General features: G+C 47.3%; 1 pseudogene; it reads right to left on the reverse strand.

The window, feature by feature from the left end:
• Positions 1 to 2,486: 2,486 nt before the first annotated feature.
• On the reverse strand, positions 2,487 to 2,694 carry LOC142288278 (U2 spliceosomal RNA; annotated as a pseudogene).
• Between the last annotated feature and the right edge of the window lie 9,371 nt (positions 2,695 to 12,065).

Raw genomic sequence — 12,065 nt, forward strand, 5'->3', positions numbered from 1 at the left:
CCGGGATGAGAGTTCAGCGAATGAGTTATAGAAATTGTTACAAAAAGGAGTGTGTACGGTTTATGCGTAAATTTTCAGAATGCGTACATGAAAATTATATGTATGTGAGAATGTCCCCCATGCTTTGTAAAAAGTTATTTATGAAAATGTAAATAAAATATATAAAAATGCCTAATTATTTATAATTTATGAGAAAGATATATATGTATGGAAGAATGTTATAAGGTGTCCAAGAACCATAAAGAAAAAGGGTGCATATATAATGTTAGAGGTCTAGAGTTCCACCAGGCTATATCACCCCTAAAGAAATAGAAAGAAGACCTTACTACCTGTGTACCCCAAAAAAAGCTATATTTCTTAGCCAGGATTATGGTGGAGATATGCACAAGTGAAATAAGAATATAAAGTAATACAATAAGATTATAAAACCAATATGTGTGCATTCATGCACCACCCGGTACGCTACCCTTGCCAAATTGCTCACTCTAGATCCCCACACGATCCATGAAGCCGTTCCCCCGGTCACACCGCCTGCTGCCGGTTCCCACTCATCCCTGGGGGAGTTAGGCGAGTGGTATCGAGAGCTACATGTCGGCACTGATGATACCCCCATACACCACAAGGAAGGGGTATACCGGGTGGTACAGGAGTATGAGCGGGTTTTTAGCAAGCACCCTCTAGATTTTGGGCAGATTAAAGGGGTTCAACACCACATCCCTACCGGTACACACTCCCCTATTAAAGAGAGATACAGGCCTATTCCCCCTGCGCACTACCAATGCGCCAAAGACATGTTGAGGAACATGAAGGAGGCAGGGGTTATTAGGGACAGCTGTAGTCCCTGGGCCGCTCCGTTGGTGCTGGTTAAGAAGAAGGATGGCACCATGCGGATGTGTGTGGATTACCGGAAGATTAACCAGATAACGCATAAGGATGCTTACCCTCTGCCCCGCATCAAAGAGTCCCTGGCCTCGCTGAGAACCGCTAACTACTTCTCCACCCTTGACCTCACCAGCGGGTACTGGCAGGTGGCCGTGGCACCGGAAGACCGAGAGAAGACTGCCTATGGGACCGTTTTGCTGTACTTGGATGATGTGATTGTGTACTCACAGACGTATGAAGCCCACCTGGAGCACCTAGCCGAGGTGTTCGCGTCCCTTGCCAAGTATGGGATGAAGTTGAAGCCCTCAAAGTGTCATCTGCTGAAACCCAGAGTGCAGTACCTAGGACATGTGGTTGGTGCGGAAGGTGTCGCCCCCAACCCCGAGAAGATCACCGCCATCCAAGACTGGCCGAGACCGACCACAGTGAGGGAAGTGAGGCAGTTTCTGGGCCTGGTGGGATATTACCGTCGCTTCATTAAGGGGTACACAAAGATTGCTGCCCCCATGCAAGACCTCCTCGTAGGACAGACCAAGGGTGGTAGATCCCTAGTAGCCCCATTGGAGTGGGAAGAAAAGCATGAGGAATCCTTCCGCCAACTGAGAACAGCCCTGACCGGAGAGGAAATCCTAGCGTACCCTGACTACAGCCGCCCATTCATCCTCTACACCGACGCCAGCAATGTGGGCTTGGGGGCTGTTCTATCCCAGGTCCAAGACAGAAGGGAAAAGGTAATAGCTTATGCTAGCCGAAAACTCCGACCGACTGAGAGGAACCCTGAGAACTACATCTCCTTCAAGCTTGAGCTCTTGGCACTGGTGTGGGCTATCACCGAGCGGTTCCGCCATTACCTGGCAGCAGCCAAGTTCACCGCGTACACAGACAATAACCTGCTGACCCATCTAGATACGGCCAAGCTGGGCGCGTTGGAGCAGCGGTGGGTGACCAGGTTAGCCAACTACGATTTCACCATCAAGTACTGGGCCGGCCGTACCAACGTCAATGCCAATGCACTCTCCCGGATGCCCCACCTGTCGGAAGAGGGGCCAGAGGATGATGACCTCGAAGAGATCGAGTTGCCTGCATTTCACCGGCCATTCACTGAGAAGGTGCAAGTCTACCAACAACGGGGCCTCCCATATGATGACAAGTTGAAAAAGTTATTAAGTGATTATTGGCTGCAATGGGGCTTTCTGGCTGGTGCCAGCCTCTCTTCTTAGCACACAGGAACCACAATCCCTACACCATGCTTCAATGGATTCTCTCATCCCAGCCCAGTAAAACTACATATTTTACACAGTCATAAGTAGCCAAAAGGGATCTATTCTATTCAATTGCAAATGATCTAGATAAGACTGAGAATAAGATACTGCACGGGACATAGCAGAGTTGGTCAAGTTGAGTGGAGATGAGTTTGCTATTTGGCACAGCTTTTTGCATCAATAAAGCAAGTAAAAGGTGTGAAAGATAAAAAAAAGGGTGAAAGTGTGAAAAGTGAATTGGCCAAATTGAGGTGCATATAAAGTTTTTGCTTTCTTTCAATTCACTAATGGGGCTCATTTGAATCAGGTGAATTGAGTTCTGCTTTTGGAAACTGGGTTAAGAAGGGGTGCACCGGTCCTGGAGGTACTGCAATACCAGGTCAATGCGTGCAGTGGACAGAGCAAGATTATTTCCATCTCCTTGTTCTAAAAATCCATTTAATATATGGTCCCCAGAGAGGGGACGTATCAGATATTAAACTGATAAGAACAGATTTAAATTTTTTTTTTTTTCTGTTTATCAGTAGGACTTCAAAATAACAAAGGTGATCGCCTCCCGTTGCCTGGGAACCGTCCAGGCACAAGAGGGCTATGTGTCACCAGAAGGCGCACACACTTCCTCAAGGCCGGCAGACGTGCAATCCCAGGCACCTTCCAGTACCGACCAAGGTAGCGTCCTCCGAAACTACACTTGATCTTAGCCAAAAGGCCGAGAAGCTATAACCCGAATTGGTTACGGCCTTGAGTGGCACCCTGGCCTATACCGGACACATCTTAGGGAGAGGGAGACAAACCCACGCCTACAGAAGACATTTTGTCACCAAGCCAACCCTTGAAAAGGCTGTTTTGCAGAGCAAAAACAAGAAGAATGGTGCTTTTTGCAGCCGCCGCCCACTGCAATGAATCTGAATAACTCCTCCTTTTGGACACAAGCACCTCCCCTCCCCCTTGCAGTCTTTCCAATTCATGATACAAAAAGACGGACGGACAGGACAGGACAGGACAGGCTGCCTGACTTTCCGTCACTGCCACCCTTTGCCATCCTTGCCCGTAGAAAGCCCTTTCATCATCCCCAAACCCTAATCTTTTCCCTTCCCTTCCCAGATGCGTCTCACTCCCTTTCATTAGGAAGTGAGCGCAGCCTTTTCTCCGTTCTGCACATGCGCGACGTTAAACACAAATGCGCAGGTGTGACGCCCTAGCAGCAGTCGGACTGCTCGGCAGACACTTTGATGAAAAACAAAAAGGTTTTTTACGGGGGAGAATATTTGTGACGCCACCTGCGGTGTGCGGTAATAAGGAATACCGCCGCTGCTGTATGGGAGTGCCGGGGCTGATGGTGTTGGGGCAGCCTGGTGGTGATTCCCTCCGCAGGTAGGGGCCCCGGGACTCAGGGTAGGGAATAGGTAGGAACAGCCTATATTGATATAGGGCCGGCAGGACGCTGGGGGCCAGGGTACTCACTCAGGTGTGATGACGCATTCAGTGGACACAGACTCTGAGGTAAACAAAGTCTCTTGGTACTGCTGCACTCGGTGACTGCACGTGCGGTGGTCCCTTTCAGTGATTCTGTGGTGGACTGGAGCCTTCCTCCATACACTGTATACTGTGTGTGTCCCTGGCCCCGTTGGCTTGAAACCTTCGGGTCCCGTCCCTCTTTTTAATTGGGACCTGCTCTTAGCAGCTGGCACGTGGGATTTTCTGTGACTGCTCTGTGTGGGAAGTCCTATCCCTCCGCTGTGCTGACGCCGCTAATCTCTGAGCCGTCAAGTACAGGCCACTGTCTGCGACCCAGCCAGGCTCTCCTCAGGGAGCTCTTAATCCCCAGGTCCTCTCTCTTTTTCAGTTACTACCAACTGTCTAACTGACTCCTCCCACCAGCCTGTCTGACTCATAGGTGGGCGGTTCCTTTCCCAGCTGGAACCACGCCCCTGGTGTGCCTGACAAGTGTAGTGTTTGGGTGACTAGGATTTGTGCTGTTAGTACAGAATCACTGTTGCGGACCCCGGAACCAAGGAGGGTGGGCCCTGCACCAAGGATAGAGAATAGTGCAGTTCCCTGTGACACCCTGGATTAGTCCAGGGGCGTCACATTCCCCCTTGGTTAAACGTAGCTCGTCCCCGAGCTACAGTGCACCCAGAGTGTTTATTTTTATCTGCAAAAAGTGAACATTTTAATAAGAAAAACATATCTATCCATCCCACGCAGGGGAGGCACTTGAACCCAACGTTTCGCTTTCCCAGTCCTTCATCCCACCCCCAAAGTTCCAAAAGGAGGCAAGCCACCGTTCCTGTTGGTGGCCAGACCTGGGCCATATGTCTCCCAGGTCTCTCCTCCACCTGTGTCTTCTCCTGTAGGTGGGGATGCAGTCCGTGGCTATGAATGGGAAATAACCATTTACAATAGCACCAGTTCGTGCTGGCTACCACCAGTCCTGTAGCCAAAGGTCCATTTTCAATAAAACTTATCATTGGTCGTCAATCAGGTCATGAATCCAGGTAATTAAAATAAAATCAACATTCTTCTTATCAACACTCTATATCAACATGTCTTACATGACTATCTTTAGCATGGAAAATAGTAGAATTAAAAGCATGGAAAATACTAAACATTTTTAAATTTACTCTATATTTAGACTATTTACATTAGGGTAGAGTAGCCGGGTTCCGCTACCATTCCTCATCTCTGAACCTATGTGGGGGCTGACCAAAGTTCACACGGGTGGACCTTCTCAGCTCCTGGCTTCCCTCTAACCCTTGTACTGTGGTGTTTGCTACTACCTGTTCCCCACTACTGGTGCTAGGTGTTGTAGGTGGTAATCTACGTGTTCGTGGTGCTGGTATGGGTACTTCTCTAGGTGCAATGATTTCAGGCCTCCTTGGTTCTGGTTCTTCCGCGGGTTGCGGGAATGTGAGTACAGGCACAATCACTGCTCCATTGTACATAGGCCAATCTTCCGGGAAGTCACCTAGGATGGTGTGGATCACTCTCTTCTTTTTCTCAGTCACTTGAGGTTGGGGCTGTTCTTCCTTCTGGATGTTCAGGGGTTCAGGGCACTTTTTCAAGTGGTCACGGGAAATTACAGCTGTGGTTCTTCCTTGGTCCTTGCTGACAAGATAGGTCTTCTGGTTGTTGAAATTGGAAGGCTGGACCACATATGGCTCTCTTTCCCACTGGTCGTCCAGTTTATGCATCTTTCTTTTTCTTTTTAAGACCACTTCTCCTGGGGAAAATGGAGGGGCTTGGGCTTGCTTGTTAAAGCTTCTTTCTTGCTTTTCCCTACTTTGGTCCAGATTCTCCTCGACATACTCTTGAATTTGCCTGTATTGAGCTCTACGCTTGGTATCCCAATCTGCATTTGGGGAATAAACTTCAGGCATCTCAACTTCCATCTCCAGATCCACTGGCAGTTACTGAGGCCCGGTCCTGATCTGTCCAGGTCTCCGCCTCCAGCTCTGCGGCGCCTGATAACTGGCCGAGTAGTACAGACGCTTGCTGCCGGTCATTCATCCCAAACATATCCAGGAGTGTGCGGATTTTTCTTTTGAATCCTTGCAGAGTGTCAGGGGAACCATCATATTGTGGTAGCCAGGTAGCGCCTGGCACATACGGTAAAGTCATTGGCATTATCTGCGCGGTCGCTCGTGCGTCCATGTCACCTTGATCTTGAGGGGGAACTGCCGCTGCGCTCGCTTCACCCGGCGCCGACATCTTTCTATGCCCCCTTGGTTTTCAGCAGCAAGATGGCGGCAACTGAATTTTTTTTTTTTTTATTCACTTTGGGCTCAACAGTTTTGGAGAAGGCGCACGTCACCCAGGTTAGTGGGTCCAGTCCAATCCTGTTCGTGACGCCAAAAATCAATGTGTGACGCCCTAGCAGCAGTCGGACTGCTCGGCAGACACTTTGATGAAAAACAAAAAGGTTTTTTACGGGGGAGAATATTTGTGACGCCACCTGCGGTGTGCGGTAATAAGGAATACTGCCGCTGCTGTATGGGAGTGCCGGGGCTGATGGTGTTGGGGCAGCCTGGTGGTGATTCCCTCCGCAGGTAGGGGCCCCGGGACTCAGGGTAGGGAATAGGTAGGAACAGCCTATATTGATATAGGGCCGGCAGGACGCTGGGGGCCAGGGTACTCACTCAGGTGTGATGACGCATTCAGTGGACACAGACTCTGAGGTAAACAAAGTCTCTTGGTACTGCTGCACTCGGTGACTGCACGTGCGGTGGTCCCTTTCAGTGATTCTGTGGTGGACTGGAGCCTTCCTCCATACACTGTATACTGTGTGTGTCCCTGGCCCCGTTGGCTTGAAACCTTCAGGTCCCGTCCCTCTTTTTAATTGGGACCTGCTCTTAGCAGCTGGCACGTGGGATTTTCTGTGACTGCTCTGTGTGGGAAGTCCTATCCCTCCGCTGTGCTGACGCCGCTAATCTCTGAGCCGTCAAGTACAGGCCACTGTCTGCGACCCAGCCAGGCTCTCCTCAGGGAGCTCTTAATCCCCAGGTCCTCTCTCTTTTTCAGTTACTACCAACTGTCTAACTGACTCCTCCCACCAGCCTGTCTGACTCATAGGTGGGCGGTTCCTTTCCCAGCTGGAACCACGCCCCTGGTGTGCCTGACAAGTGTAGTGTTTGGGTGACTAGGATTTGTGCTGTTAGTACAGAATCACTGTTGCGGACCCCGGAACCAAGGAGGGTGGGCCCTGCACAAGGATAGAGAATAGTGCAGTTCCCTGTGACACCCTGGATTAGTCCAGGGGCGTCACACAGGCGTGCGTTCCATTACCCTCACTGCATTCCACTCCCATACAGGAAGTGGGCGCAGCTATTACTACGGTCGCACATAAAAGAACCCACGGCCACCACTGCACATAGCTGACTCCACCACAGGACACCCACTTCTACATCAACGCAGGTAAGACAGGATCGGCACCTCTATGCTCCCGTTACAATCAGGCTCAGTCACCATGTGATAACGCTCTCAACTCTTTAGTTGCAGGCTCCCCTTGCTTCACCTCCACTGGCTGTGCTGCCATTTCCTCTCCCACCTGGAAGGTATACTTTATTCCACTATTTTCCTGTTTCTCTCTTCCCCCTTTTCCCATAACCTACTTTTATCTGCATTTGTGGGGTATCTATATGCTATTTACATCATAGTTTTATTCATTAATATGGAAGGGAAGAGTGCCCATGAGAGTGTTGAACTGCGGAGAGCAAGAGATTAAGCTGCTCCGATTTGCCACCATTGATAAGCTGTTCTCAGTAGATACACATGCTATCCAAACAGCAGCATCCACCATTGCTTCAGCCCACCCATTCAGTGACAGCTCACCAAGTCAGCCAGAGGAGTGGTGTAAGGAATTACACGTAGGCACTGACTCCACACCTTCACATCACAAGAAGGGGGTCTACAGGCTAGTGCAAGAATACGAGCAAGTCTTCAGCAAACATCCGCTAGACTTTTGAAGAATAAAAGGGGTCAAACACTACATCCCCACAAGTGCACACCCACCCATCAAAGAGAGATATAAGCCAAAACTACCTGCACATTACCAGTGTACCAAGGACATGTTGAGCAACATGAAGGAGGCTGGGGTTATCCGTGACAGTTGTAGCCTCTGGGCAGCTCCGTTGGTCCTGTTAAAGAAGAAGGACAGCACCACTCCCCTGTATTGAGGAATAGCTAGCTGCATTGAGAACTGCAAATTATTTTTCTACCCTTGATCTCACTAGTCGCTATTGGCAAGTGTCCGTTGCTGAGGCAGACCGGGAGAAGACCGCCTTTGCCACCCCGATGGGTCTCTGCGAGTTCAAAAGCATGCCCTTCGAGCTGTGCAATTTGCCAGGAACCTTCCAGAGGCTGATGGAATGCTGCTTGGGACACCGAAACTTTGAAACGGTACTGCTATACCTTTATGATGTTATTGTTTATTCTAAAGCAAACAAGATTTTAGGGTGTATAAAAAGCGAGATTAGATCCGGTGATCCCAACGTATTGTTACCCCTCTATAAATCACTTGTAAGGCCACATCTGGAATATGGGGTAAAGTCCTGAGCAGGTTGATAACCATTGGTTTGAGCATGGTAGGGTGTAGTGCGCATCTTCCTGCATCGGTAAAAGCTGCAGAAGTCCTTGAAGATTTCCGCTTCAAAGGCTGTGCCTTGATCTGTGAGGACTCTCTCTGAGTAGCCATGAGGTCTGCATAAGTGTGCTTGGAAGACCTTCGCTGCAGTATGGGCCATTAGATCTTTGACTTGTACCACAACCATAAATCTCGAGTAGTTGTCTACCATCGTAAGTGCATACGTGAGCTTGCCTCGATATTCTGCAACAAAACTCCCTTTTTCGATTTCAGTTTCAGCAAACACTACTCTTCCTGTAGAAAATATTTATCAATACCTAAGACAGTCATTCTAATGCATGACAATATTAAGGCAATTTAGTTAAAACTTGTTTTAACTCACCTTTAAGGGGATTGATGTATTTCATGGTCAATCCAGGTTTGTCAGTGATGGCACTGACATAATGTATGGCGTCTTTTTCGGGCGTTATCCTTTGCCTTTTCATTGTGAAAATCCAGTTGCCTATATCAAAGCAAATTCTACTACTTGTAAAGTATGCAGAAAATGAAATGTAGAACATATAACATCAACTGCTTAGGAACGCATCATAGGTTAGTACTTAAAAGGATATTGTCATGTTCTAGTCATAATGCAAGCTGGACATTTTTCATGTTACCCTGTAATCGCCGGCCTGTTCTAATGCTCACAAGCCAAGATATAGGCTCAGCTGCTAAGGCTTCCCTCTGCCTTCTGAATGAAACTTGAATATGTCTGGGTCACTGTGTATATAGCAGGTGCTCAGAAAAAATAAGAGTCAATTCAATAGAAATAGCTCTGGCACACTATAGTGATCAATAACGTAAGAAAAGAACTCTTGGAATGCTGAAAATTCTTTATTTGTGCAAAAGGATAATTCATCCAACGTTTCGACCTTGTTTTTAGGTCTTTATCAAGGATAAAGTTATCTAAGATCATAAAGGGTTACAAAACCATATAAACACGTAATTAGTACATAGTACAACATAACAGTACAATATATTGCTACTTGAGAGTACAATGGGTCAAATGACCATGATGCACATACAAAAAATTTTTCCAAAGCCATAGTGAAAACATTTGTACTGAGGAAAGAAAATTTCCACATGACCTATCTGGAGAAACATTCTGGATCAAACAACCAAAAATAGTCAAGCAGGTAAATACACACCTATATGGATAACAGGATGATATGTGTTCAATTGTATAGCGTCATTGCCATTAAGGTACAAATGGAAAACTTGCAATCCTATATAGTGAAGGAAATGAACACATATCATATCAAAGAACACAGGAACATGGGTGTGAGAAAAACCTCAATGTTTATACTTTGTTCTTTATAATGGTGTGAACATGTATATGTCTCAGTACCTTATGCACTTGAGAATTCTAGTGAGTAGATCATGAAAGCCTATTTCAGAACTGGAATCGGTAAATAATTGTAGGTGGAATCTAAATGAAAAGATGGTACAAGTGTTATCATGACACGTGGGCTATAACACAATGGACCGTGTGACAAAGAAGAAAGGAGAGAAAGAAGAGGAAGAAAATGCAACTACCTGTAACATTACGTGATAGTCACTGGTAAGTATCACTTGACAATTCAAGTGAAAAAGGATTCCTTTATTAAAGGGTTCTCAGTCGCCTCAGGATCATGAAATACTAGGGTAAATGATATGAGAATGGGTAAGAAGCACCACTAAAGGAAATATGAGATGCAGGACATATATCTATAAACCCCTGAACTACATGATAGAAATAAAAAGAAGAAAAAAGAAAAAAAAGAAGAAAGAAGAAGAACACATAGAATGCGGAAAGAGAATGGGTACAACTACCTGAGTTACTGCAGGGAGGCCCCTGGTTGGTATTGTGAGGGTTAGTGGAATTCCTTCACTGAAGGGTTCTCAGTTGCCTCAGGTTCGTGAAAAATGCTATAGACAAATAATGCCCGGAGAAAAGGGGTTCATATACAGCGAATAATGGTAATACAAGGTACATGTGTCACATGTAATAGTATATATATATATATTGTACTAAGCTCTACACCAGAAATAGAAAGTAGTCCCTCTGCCTTCTGTCTAGGTGCCCTGAGTTATGTCCTGTAAACTGTCACAGGGACCCAGACACACATGTGTAGTAGGGGAATATCCCTGCTGAGATGCCAGTGCTAGAGCACTCGTTTGCTGTGGAGTTGAACGCTATGTGAGCAGTTCTTACCTTCAATGAGCAGAAGTCTCTTTTTTCAGATTTCAATATCTCTGTGGGTATCTGGCAGAAATATGGAATACTCTTTACTGCTAAGACCCTGTACACCACTCCCACTAAAGGGGGCTTTACACGCTGCGACATCGCTAATGCGGAGTCGTTGGGGTCACGGAATTTGTGACGCACATCCGGCCGCATTAGCGATGTTGCTGCGTGTGACACCGATGAGCGATTTTGCATCGCTGCAAAAACGTGCAAAATCGCTCATCGGTGACATGGGTCTCCATTCTCGATTATCGTTACTGCAGCAGTAACGATGTAGTTCGTCGCTCCTGCGGCAGCACACATCGCTCCGTGTGACACCGCAGAAACGAGGAACCTCTCCTTACCTGCCTCCCAGCCGCTATGAGGAAGGAAGGAGGTGGGCGGGATGTTCCGGCCACTCATCTCCGCCCCTCCGCTGCTATTGGGCGGGTCGCTCAGTGACGTCGCTGTGACGCCGCACGGACCGCCCCCTTAGAAAGGAGGCGGTTCGCCGGTCACAGCGACGTCGCCGGGCAGGTAAGTATGTGTGACGGGTCTGGTCGGTGTTGTGCAGCATGGGCAGCGATTTGCCCGTGTCGCGCAACAGATGGGGGCGGGTATCCACACTAGCGATATCGGGACCGATATCGCAGTGTGTAAAGTAGCCTTTAATAAACTGTGTAAAGGATTTTAAGTAAAAATCCACAATAAACGAGCGCTAGATGGGTTTTTATAATTTTATTAATAGACCACAAATAAAACATTTTTTGCTATCCTTGTTTCAAGACAGAGTATTTGATAATATACAATACACTGATTATTACTAAAACCAAGGACCACATAAAACAAGGACCACATAAAGTAAAAAATGAAAGTAATGAGAATAAAATTCTTTTGTATAACCAATTAACTTCGAGGTGATACAATATTCACATTGATTTAGTTTTACCAGTCTAATGTAATGCCCCGGCCGGTGGCATATATTTTGTTTGGTTAATAATTTAGACTTATACAATGAAAGATGTACTATACCACCCCTGGCTAACTTACAAGTTTTAAGTTGTACAATATAAGTTTGCGACGTTATATTCGCCCCCAGGGCCAGGGGGAATAAACCTCACAACAACTTGACCGCAAAAAACACCCCGGATTTCTCCGTTGATTAGGCTGGAACCGCTATGTACAGGATTGACCTGTTAGACTTCCAGAGCGGACGTTTTGAGGCCAGTGGCCGCGACTAGTGCTGGCTCTGGGGGAGATGTATGGTTACCGACATCCCTCTTTACAGAGCCTTTATAACACTTCACAAGGCCACAAACCAGCCGGTCCCGTACTCTCCCAAATGTACTTTCGAAATCAAGCAGTACGAAGCCACTGAAAGCACCAAGATGTTGGCTGCGGACAACAATAAGATCAGCGGTAACTACTCAGCCTCTCCAGCGGGCAGTCCAGACCGTATCCAGTGTCAGCTGACTGATTCCACACAGGAGGAAGTTGCTTGGCAGGTTAGCACCACACAAGGCTCCGATCCGCTTCCAAACGAGCAATGCAGAACCGCTGGAGGTACCAATGTATCCTGGTTGCAGACAAAGGA

This window comes from Anomaloglossus baeobatrachus, unplaced genomic scaffold (assembly GCF_048569485.1).
Source record: "Anomaloglossus baeobatrachus isolate aAnoBae1 unplaced genomic scaffold, aAnoBae1.hap1 Scaffold_81, whole genome shotgun sequence".
NCBI lineage: Eukaryota > Metazoa > Chordata > Amphibia > Anura > Aromobatidae > Anomaloglossus > Anomaloglossus baeobatrachus.